This window comes from Nicotiana tabacum, chromosome 17 (genome assembly GCF_000715075.1).
Source record: "Nicotiana tabacum cultivar K326 chromosome 17, ASM71507v2, whole genome shotgun sequence".
NCBI lineage: Eukaryota > Viridiplantae > Streptophyta > Magnoliopsida > Solanales > Solanaceae > Nicotiana > Nicotiana tabacum.
The window spans coordinates 138,740,561-138,750,025 of record NC_134096.1 but is presented as its reverse complement, the minus strand read 5'-3'; the positions used below and the strand labels follow the sequence as shown (position 1 = coordinate 138,750,025).

Sequence of the window (9,465 nt, the reverse complement as noted above, 5' to 3'; positions counted from 1 at the left end):
AAGTTACTTAACTATCCCTATAGTACTCAGAAGGTCACTCAACTAGATTTCTAAAACTTTTGATTGCAAAATACCTATTTTACCATCTAAATTATCAACTTTTATCTTCTTTTTATTTTTTTTTAGATTTTTAATATTATACTTTTTTTCTAGTTTTAATTTATATTTTATTTACAAGTTAAAAAATAAAACAATATTTAAGCATATATAATGTTAGAATAATAAAATATTAAGCATAGTAAAAACTTAATTAGAATAATTTGTTCGTAATAATAATTTTGATATTAACAAAAAAAACTCAAAAATTTATTTACATAATTGAGAATGAAAGAAAATAAAATTTTTAAAATATATATTCCATGCATACGTGTTTTCTTGTATAAAATTTGTGCATGATATGTATATACACAAATATAAAAATTGTTCATTCTAAGTATTATTCTTCCATGCATACGTGTATAGTACTATTACTATAAAGAGTAAACATCGATTGACTCAAGTCAAGGATCAGTTAAAATCTCTTCCTTTTACTTTATTTGGTATAAATTCTGTTTTCTTGATATCGTGTGCCGTGTTTATTCCTATATTTTCTAATCCCTAAAAAATCAAAATCGATCCATCCCCAATTCCTCATTCTTCACGCAAACAAAAAGGAAAATACCCAGGTCAATTTTGGTCTCCATCTTCTGCGATTTCTCTGCCAGTGACCAGCGAACTTCTGCGTTTGGAAGTTCTCGCTGCTCTCCGTCTCCGCCGGCGCTACTCGTTACTCCGACAGTCCGACAATTCCACCCCGCCATTGAACTGATCTACTTGCTGATTTGGATTTTTATTTTTTCTGAGATGAAGCTGTTCATTTGAAGACATTTTCTTTGTGGGTTTTTGGTTTATTTTCCCATGTTGTTGAGCTTCTGAGTTGGACATTTTTGCGAAACTGCAATTGTATTTGAGCTGAGATTTTCTGCCGCTGCAATAAGGACCACCGTCTCCGTCACTGAATCCGGTCGTGAAATCTGAATACCCATTTTAGTAGTGTAGATCGGCTAAGCAAATCGGAGCTTTTTTCTTCACCCTCACTCTGTCACTCTAAACCAGACGCCAAACTCACGATCTCTTTTGCCGGCCCGGCAAAACCAATTTTGTGCAGCTTCTTCCCGGCGAGGACAGACTATTTCCCGGTGTGTTCAGATTACCGGCAAGTTTTGTATATTCCGGCAACTTTCGAACAACTTTCAGGCGGGACACAGCAGGACTTGCCAGTGCTCTTGAGCAGATCCGACACGCTTCAGGAAAACTTGCTCCAGGTTCTTTCGTTCTATATCTGGTACTCGTGGTATCGGTATTTTTATTGTATTTTTTCTGCTCCCGGGAGTTGGTACCTCCCGTTTTTCAGTTTTCCTTTGTTGTGTGAGTTAAATTACTGACATCTTACCTCGTACTAGTTTATTTACTGTATTAGTGTGCCTGTTGTTGCAACTTGTATTCTTCTGGTTTGGTATGTTGCCTTGTGTGATAGTGATTCCCCTTACTCTGCCGTAGGTAGAGTGGTTGTGGTCTGGAATGGTCGAGTGAGGTCATGTCCTCGGGGGGAACGGGGGGTGGGGCGGGAGGCAAGGGAGGTAAAGGGAACAAGGGTATCTGTAGGTTGAGAATTGGGTCATGGAACGTAGGTACATTGACGGGTAAATCTATAGAGTTGGTGAAGATCCTCCAGAAGATGAGGGTCAATATAGCGTGTGTCCAGGAGACAAGCTGGGTAGGGTCGAGGGCGAGGGACGTGGACGGGTATAAACTTTGGTACTCAGGAGTTTGATAGATTGATGACTATTAAGTTGGTGGTTGGAGAATGCACCCTAAACATCGTTAGTGCCTATGCGCCGTATGTGGGCCTAGATGAGGAGGTTAAACTGCGCTTCTGGGAAGGATTAGATGAGATTGTGCGTCATGTTCCGCCTGCTGAGAAGCTATTCATATGAGGGGATTTCAATGGGCATATTGGGTCGACCGCAGGTGGTTATGGCGAGGTGCATGGAGGCTTTGGTTTTGGGGAGAGGAACGGAGGAGGTACATCATTGTTGGACTTCGCTAAGGCTTTTGGGTTGGTGAATGCGAACTCTAGCTTTCAGAAGAGGGAGGGGCATTTGGTTACTTTTCAAAATGCGGTGGCGAAGACCCAGATTGACTATCTCCTCCTCAGGAGCTGTGACAGAGGGTTGTGCAAGGATTGCAAGGTAATTCCGGGTGAGATACTCGCGACGCAGCATAGGCTTTTGGTGATGGACGTTGATATTATGTTAAAGAGGAGGAAAAGGTCTACTCGAGGAAGATCGAGAATCAGGTGGGGAGCCTTAACTAAGGATAAAGCCCAAGCGTTGGAGGGGCGGTTGTCGGCTATGGGAGCTTGGAGGAGCAGTGGTGACGCGAGCACTATGTGATCAACGACAGCAGACTGTATTAGGGAGGCTGCGAGAGAGGTGTTAGGGGTCTCGACGGGCATCTCTGGTGGGCACAAAGGAGACTGGTGGTGGAATGAAGTGGTCCAAGGTAAAGTGAAAGCAAAGAAGGCGGCGTACCTGAAGTTAGTGGGGAGCATAGGTGAGGAGGAGAGGCGAGTGTGCATGGATAGGTATAAGGCAGCTAGGAAGGAGGCTAAGCTGGCGGTCACAGAGGCTAAGACTGCGGCTTATTGTCGTATGTACGAGCAATTGGGGGGAAAAGGTGGGGAGAAGAAGTTATTCTGGCTGGATAAGTTGAGAGAGAGGAAGGCTCGAGATTTGGACCAAGTGAGATGCATCAAGGACGAAGATGGTAGAGTATTGATGGAAGATGCCCAGATTAAGAGGAGATGGCAGACTTACTTTCATAAACTTCTGAATGAAGAAGGGGATCGAGATATTGTGCTAGGCGAATTGGAGCATTCCGAGAGTCACCGTGACTTTGGGTACTGCAGGCGTATCGAGGTTGAGGAGGTCGTGGGAGCTATGCGTAAGATGAGTAGGGGCAGAGCGACCGGGCCAGATGAGATTCCGATGGAATTTCGGAAGTGTGTGGGGAGAGCAGGTTTGGAGTGGTTGACTAGGTTGTTTAATATTATTTTTAAGGGGAAAATAATGTCGGATGAGTGGAGGTGGAGTATGGTGGTTCTATTGTATAAGAACAAAGATGATATCCAGAGTTGTAACAATTATAGGGGTATCAAATTACTGAGTCATACCATGAAAGTGTGGGAGAGGGTGGTTGAAGTACCATGAAAGTGTGGGAGAGGGTGGTTGAAGCGAGGGTGAGGATGACAGTGTCTGTATACGACAACCAGTTCGGGTTCATGTCGGGTCGTTCGACTACAGAAGCTATACACCTTGTTAGAAGGTTGGTGAAACTATACAGAGAGAGGAAAAAGGATCTGCACATGGTGTTTATTAACCTAGAGAAAGCGTATGACAAGGTTCCTAGAGAAATTCTCCAGAGATGCCTGGAGGCAAAAGGTGTGTCGGTTCCCTACATTATGGCGATTAAGGACATGTATGATGGGGCTAAAACTCAGGTTAGGACAATAGGAGGCGACTCTGGGCATTTTCCTGTTGTAATGGGGTTACACCAAGGTTCTGCGCTCAGTCCGTTCTTATTCGCCCTGGTAATGGACGCGTTAACACACCATATTCAAGGGCATGTGCCATGGTGCAAGCTATTCGCCGATGACATAGTTCTGATTGATGAGTCGCGAGCCGGTGTTAACGAGAGGCTGGAGGTTTGGAGACAGGCTCTTGAGTCTAAGGGTTTCAAGCTGAGCAGGACAAAGACGGAATACCTGGAGTGTAAGTTCAGCGCTGAGCCAGAGGAAGTGGGCGTGGATGTGAGGCTTGATTCGCAGGTCATCCCGAGTAGAGGCAGCTTCAAGTACCTTGGTTCGGTTATCCAGGGGGGAGGGGAGATCGACGAGAATGTCACACACGTATTGGGGTAGGATGGATGAAGTGGAGGTTAGCATCTAGAGTCCTGTGTGGCAAGAGAGTGCCACCGATACTCAAAGGTAAGTTTTATAATGCAGTTGTTAGACCGGCCATGATGTATGGGGCTTAGTATTGGCCCGTTAAGAACTCACATATCCAGAAGATGAAAGTAGCAGAAATGAGGATGTTGCGGTGGATGTGTGGTCACAGTAAGATAGATAAGATTAGGAATGATGATATTCGGGAGAAGGTGCATATGGCTCCTATTGATGACAAGATGCGGGAAGCGAGGCTTAGATGGTTCGGACATGTTCAGAGGAGAAGCCCAGATGCTCCGGTACGGAGGTGTGAGCAGCTGGTTACGGAGGGCACGAGAAGAGGTAGAGGGCGGCCTAAAAAGTATTGGGGAGAGGTGATCAGGCAGGATATGGCGAGGCTCTAGATTTCCGAGGACATAACACTTGATAGGAAGATGTGGAGGTCGAGTATTAGGGTTGTAGGTAAGGAGGTAGTTGAGTCGTGCCTTACTTCGTAACATGGTGGGACTAGCCATGTAGGGGTTTTGTCTAAGATAACTAGTGGGAATGTTGTGGCTTGCTATTTCGCTTTTTAGTGCAGGTCCTATTTACTAGCTATCGCTTTTGCTCTACATCTTTCTTCTAGATTTCATGATGTTCCTATTTTTCTTATGACTGTTGTGATGATACTAATATTTACTAATATTGTCTTCCTTTACTTTGCATCTTTCTTCTGAATTTCATGGTGTTCCTATTTATCCAATGATTGTTGTTGTGATACTAATATTGTCTCCTTTTTTTCCCTTTTGTCTTTTTGTTTTTTTGAGCCGAGGGTCTTTCGGAAACAGGCTCTCTACTCCTTCGGGGTAGGGGTAAGGTCTGTGTACACACTACCCTTCCCAGACCCCATTAGAGGGATTTTACTGCGTTGTTGTTGTTGTTGTATATTCCATGCACGTACTATAGAAAAATTAATTTTAAATAAAGGTATTTTTGTGATATACATTGCATATTCTTGAATATTATGCTCAATTTGTTTTTTGGTAAATAAGTAACTTTATTACCAAGGGAAAAATATGTACAATAAAAAATAAAAAATAAAAAAACCTAGAGATGGTCAGCAATCCACCTCTAGAAACCTGCTAAAACATTTATCTACTATCCCCTCCTCGCTTCTGATATTATCTATTTGTAACGACCCGGTCGATCATTTTGAGAATTTAAGTCTCGTCCAGCGGCATAAGGCCCTGATCAGCTTTGTATTATGTGTATTGACTTGCGTGCGTGGTTGAATTCAATTACTGGGTGATTCGGAGTGATTTGGGACACTTAGTTCCTAAAACGGAAGCTTAAGTCTTAGGATTTTGACCGTAGTCGGAATTGTGTGGAGACGACTCCGGATTGGAGTTTCGTCGGTTCCGTTAGCTCCGTTGGGTGATTTTGGACTTAGGGGCGTGTCCGGATTGTGTTTTGGAGGTTTGTAGCTCATTTAGGCTTGAAATGGCGAAAGTCGAATTTTCGGAGATTTTGACTAGAAGTGGACTTTTTGATATCGGGGTCGGAATACGATTTCGAGAGTTGGAACAACTCTGTTATGTTATTTGGGACTTGCCTGAAAAATTTGACGTCATTCCGGGTTGGTTAGATTGGTTTCAGCACGAGTTTTCGAAGTTGGAAGTTTTGGAAATTCATAAGTTCGATTCGTGGTGCGATTTGTATTTTCGACGTTGTTTGATGTGATTTGAGACCTCGAGCGAGTCCGTGTTAGGTTATGGAACTTGTTTGTGTGTTTAGACGGGGTCGCGGGGGCCTCGGGTGTGTTTCGGATGGGCTACGGGCTATTTCGTTCTATTTTTGAACTGTTGTTTTCTGTCATCTGGTTTCCTAAATCGCGTTCACGTCCCTTCCTTTGCATTCGCAAAGAGTAATTTTGGAGGAGGAATTCATTGTTCTTCGTGTTCGCATGATCACGTTCGCGATCGCGAAAGTCCGCTTTCTCCTTCTTCGCGTTCGCATCTATTCCCTCGCATTCGCGTTGTAGAAATTGGGGGTTGTTGGCTATTTCTTCTTCGCGTTCGCGTAAGTTCTGTTTCTTACCCTTCGCGTTCGCGCCCCTTAGCTTGCGTTCGCGTAGGGTTATCCTGGCAGCCTACATTTTTCTTCTTCGCGAACATGATCCTTTCTCCGCATTCGCGATGCTTTGACGCCTGGGCAGAATATAAGATCTTCAAATCGAGGGTTAGGCCATTTTCATCATATCTTGACTTGTAGAGCTCGGTTTTGAGCGATTCTTTGTGGGTTTTTCAAGAAAATCGATTGGGTAAGTGTTCTTCACCTAGAATTTATTATATTCCATGATTTTATCTTTATTTTTATCATTTAATTTGTGTTTTGAGTTGAGGAAAATGGAGGCTTTTGAAGAAAAAAAATTCAAAATAAAAAATCATGATTTGAGGGATGAATTGGTATCGGAATTTAATCATTTTAGTATGGTTGAACTCGTATCGGAATGGGTGTTCGGGTTTTGTAAAATTTGTCGGGTTCCGAGGTGCGGGCCCGAGGGTCAACTTTTGGGTCGATTTTTAGATTTTGATAAAGATTGAAGCTTTATGATCCGGAATAGTTTCGTATGAGTTTTATTTGTGCTTTGAAGTTATTTTGGTTAGATTTGAGCTGCCCGGAGGTCATTTCACCCGAGAAGTTCATTTTAGAGTATCGGTTTGTCTTCTTTGAGGTAAGTATCTTGCCTAACTTTGTGTGGGGGAACTACCTCTTAGGATTTGAGTCTTCTATACTAATTGTAGTCCGTGTACGCGAGGTGACGAGTACTTACTCGGATTTATTTATGGAAAGTTGGACTTTATGGGTTGTTAGGTCCTTGTATTCACTGAATATGCAGTTGTTCTCGTTATGATTACGTTTCTGAATTACTAGTTTCACCTTTACCTGTTTTAATTAGAATTAATTACTTCATGATCCGCCCTTGATGATTATTTGAGTCATCTGTGCCTTAACTGAAATTGTTATCTCTTCTATTGCCATGTTATCTTTCCCCTAACTGCTTGTCTTTATTTGAAGTTGTAGTTATCCCTTTTGTAAATGTTCACCCTTAATTGAGGTTATGGTTATCTTTCTGCCGCCTACCTTTATTTGAATTTGTTGCATCTCTTTCGTAATTTTCCAAACTTAAAAGAAGCTTAGATATCCTATGCCTTAGTTGATTTGCCCTTATTTAGAATTATTTGACTCGTGTTAGTTTTCTTGTTGTTGAACCGTATATTGTGGGATCATTGTTACATATTATTTTCTTCCCTGTTGAGCTGTTCTTATTACGCCTATTATTCTTTATTATGGCTATTCCTTGCGAACTAGTTTTACCCTTTCTTGTGATCGAAGGTTCTTGAGTTGATTTATTTGTCGTACCCTTGTATTAGTGTTATTGTTGATGTTGTACTTGTTGTTCTTGCATATTTACTTTGGGACTATGAGGCGGTACCTCGGGAGATCCCCCTGTCTTGCATATTTACTTTTGGGACTATGAGGCGGTATCTCGGGAATGCCCTTTGTTGACATCTCTTTGTTATGGGGTTGCACGAGGTTTCTGCCATGCTATTGTTATTATTGATATTTGCACATGCGGCGTGACAAGGCGGGATATATATATGTGGGTTGCGCATGTGGTGAGACAAGGTGGAACATTATTATGCATGTGTGGCGCGACAAGGCGGGCATTTACTTTACTATTGCACACGCGGTGAGACAAGGGGGGATGTGTCAGGGATTGATTGTGATGATTTGTGATGGCTTGGGGGCATTCTTGTTGTTGATATTTGTGTAATGGTACACTTACCTGTGTGAGCTTTATCTTGTGAAAGTTGTGAGAAAACATTCTACGTGTTGTCCGTTCTTTTCCCTTATGCTCACTAGCTGGTATGAACTATGTTAGGACACTTGCACAAGCATACACGTAGTTAAGCACTTTTATCGGATAAGAGGTTTTCTTGATATTGTTGAGTATAGATGTACACCCTTGCTTATTTGCCTTCTATGTGAGAATGGATCTATTTGGCACGCGAGTCGTCAGTGCGAGTATAAGGTGTAATGAGGGCAAGGATGCCAAGTATTAGGGTTCAGATATTGAGACCTGTGAGTTGTGATTTGTCCGAGGTTCGGTACCTCGTGGAGTTTGTTGACTAAAACCTGATGTGAAAATGGTCGTTGTTGCTGAGTTATTAATTGTCCTTGATATATCTGTGATTTAGGATTTAGGTTGAGTTTATGTTCACCCTTCTGTCTCATTATTATGGTATTCCGTTGATACTTGTTGATGTCCTTTCCTATTGCAATTACTGTATTGTTAGTCATATCGCGTAGTCTTTATGTAGATATTATACTCTGTTATTTCTATACTTATACTTTGTTCAGGTTATTTAGTCCAGTAGATGTCTTGACTGTTCCTCGTCACTACTCTAATGAGGTTAGTCTTGATACTTACTGGGTACCGTCATGGTGTACTCATACTACACTTTTGCACATTTTTTGTGCAGATACAGGTACTTCGAAATCAGTTGATCATTAGCTAGTGGTGCGGACTGTTGCTGTGGAGACTCAAGGTAAACCTGTTGCTGCGTTCGCAGGCTTCGGAGTCACCTTCCTATTTTGTATTCACATTGTTTTACCTATTTCCAAACAGTTGTATTTAAAAATTTATAGCAAACTCTGTAGAGCTTATGACTTATACTACCGGTTTTGAGAATTGTAAATTTTATAGAGATTTCTATTTCAAAAGTTGTTAGATGTTATTTATTATTGTTGTTATTCAGTAAATATTATGCTTACCTAGTCCCTACGACTAGGTGCCATTACGATATCCAACGGAGGGAAAATTGGGTCATGACACTATTCAATACTAAGGAAATCTTCACACTCATCACTATAAAAATGCCAATATTATCCTACTCTTCTTCTAACTCTTTCCCTCCGGAAAGATTTTCAAGGATAGATGGTTTCCGGCTGCTTTGCAATCTTCTTGTTGCGGCTCCCTCGACAGTGTATATCTTGCACTGTTAGCCTGCTAAGATTGTCAATAGTTCTTCTTCTTCCTCGAAATATTCTTTGATTTCTCTCTTGCCAAATATAGTAAATACTACATGCCAGCACCATTGTCACACCCCTTTTTACCTCAAAAGAAATACGTGTTATGGATTGTGTGTTAAAGAGTTTTTTCGATTGAAGTGACAATTTTGAAATAGGGATTATTTTATTATTCAGAATCGCCACTTGAAATTGATTTTTGGGTGTCCCAAGTCATCTTTTATTTGAATCCCTATTCATAGAAAAGTTTGACTCTTTTATTATTTGGTCTGCGAAAATAAAGTGCGGGTAAGAAATTTTGTTGACCGGTGAGAAAATATAAGCGTGGTAGATCCACGGTCGCTCTATTGACTTAAACTTGGCTTGAATTGATTTTGGATAAACTGTGTTTTATTGGATTTTTATGT

The 9,465-nt window shown here is 41.5% G+C and overlaps 1 long non-coding RNA gene across 1 annotated transcript; it reads left to right on the top strand.

The window, feature by feature from the left end:
- The first annotated feature begins 537 nt into the window (after nt 1-537).
- On the top strand, nt 538-8,770 carry LOC142171646 (uncharacterized). The gene is made up of 2 exons (XR_012701502.1): nt 538-1,304; nt 8,512-8,770. It is a non-coding gene; the product is annotated as an uncharacterized LOC142171646 (long non-coding RNA).
- The last annotated feature ends 695 nt before the right edge of the window (nt 8,771-9,465 follow it).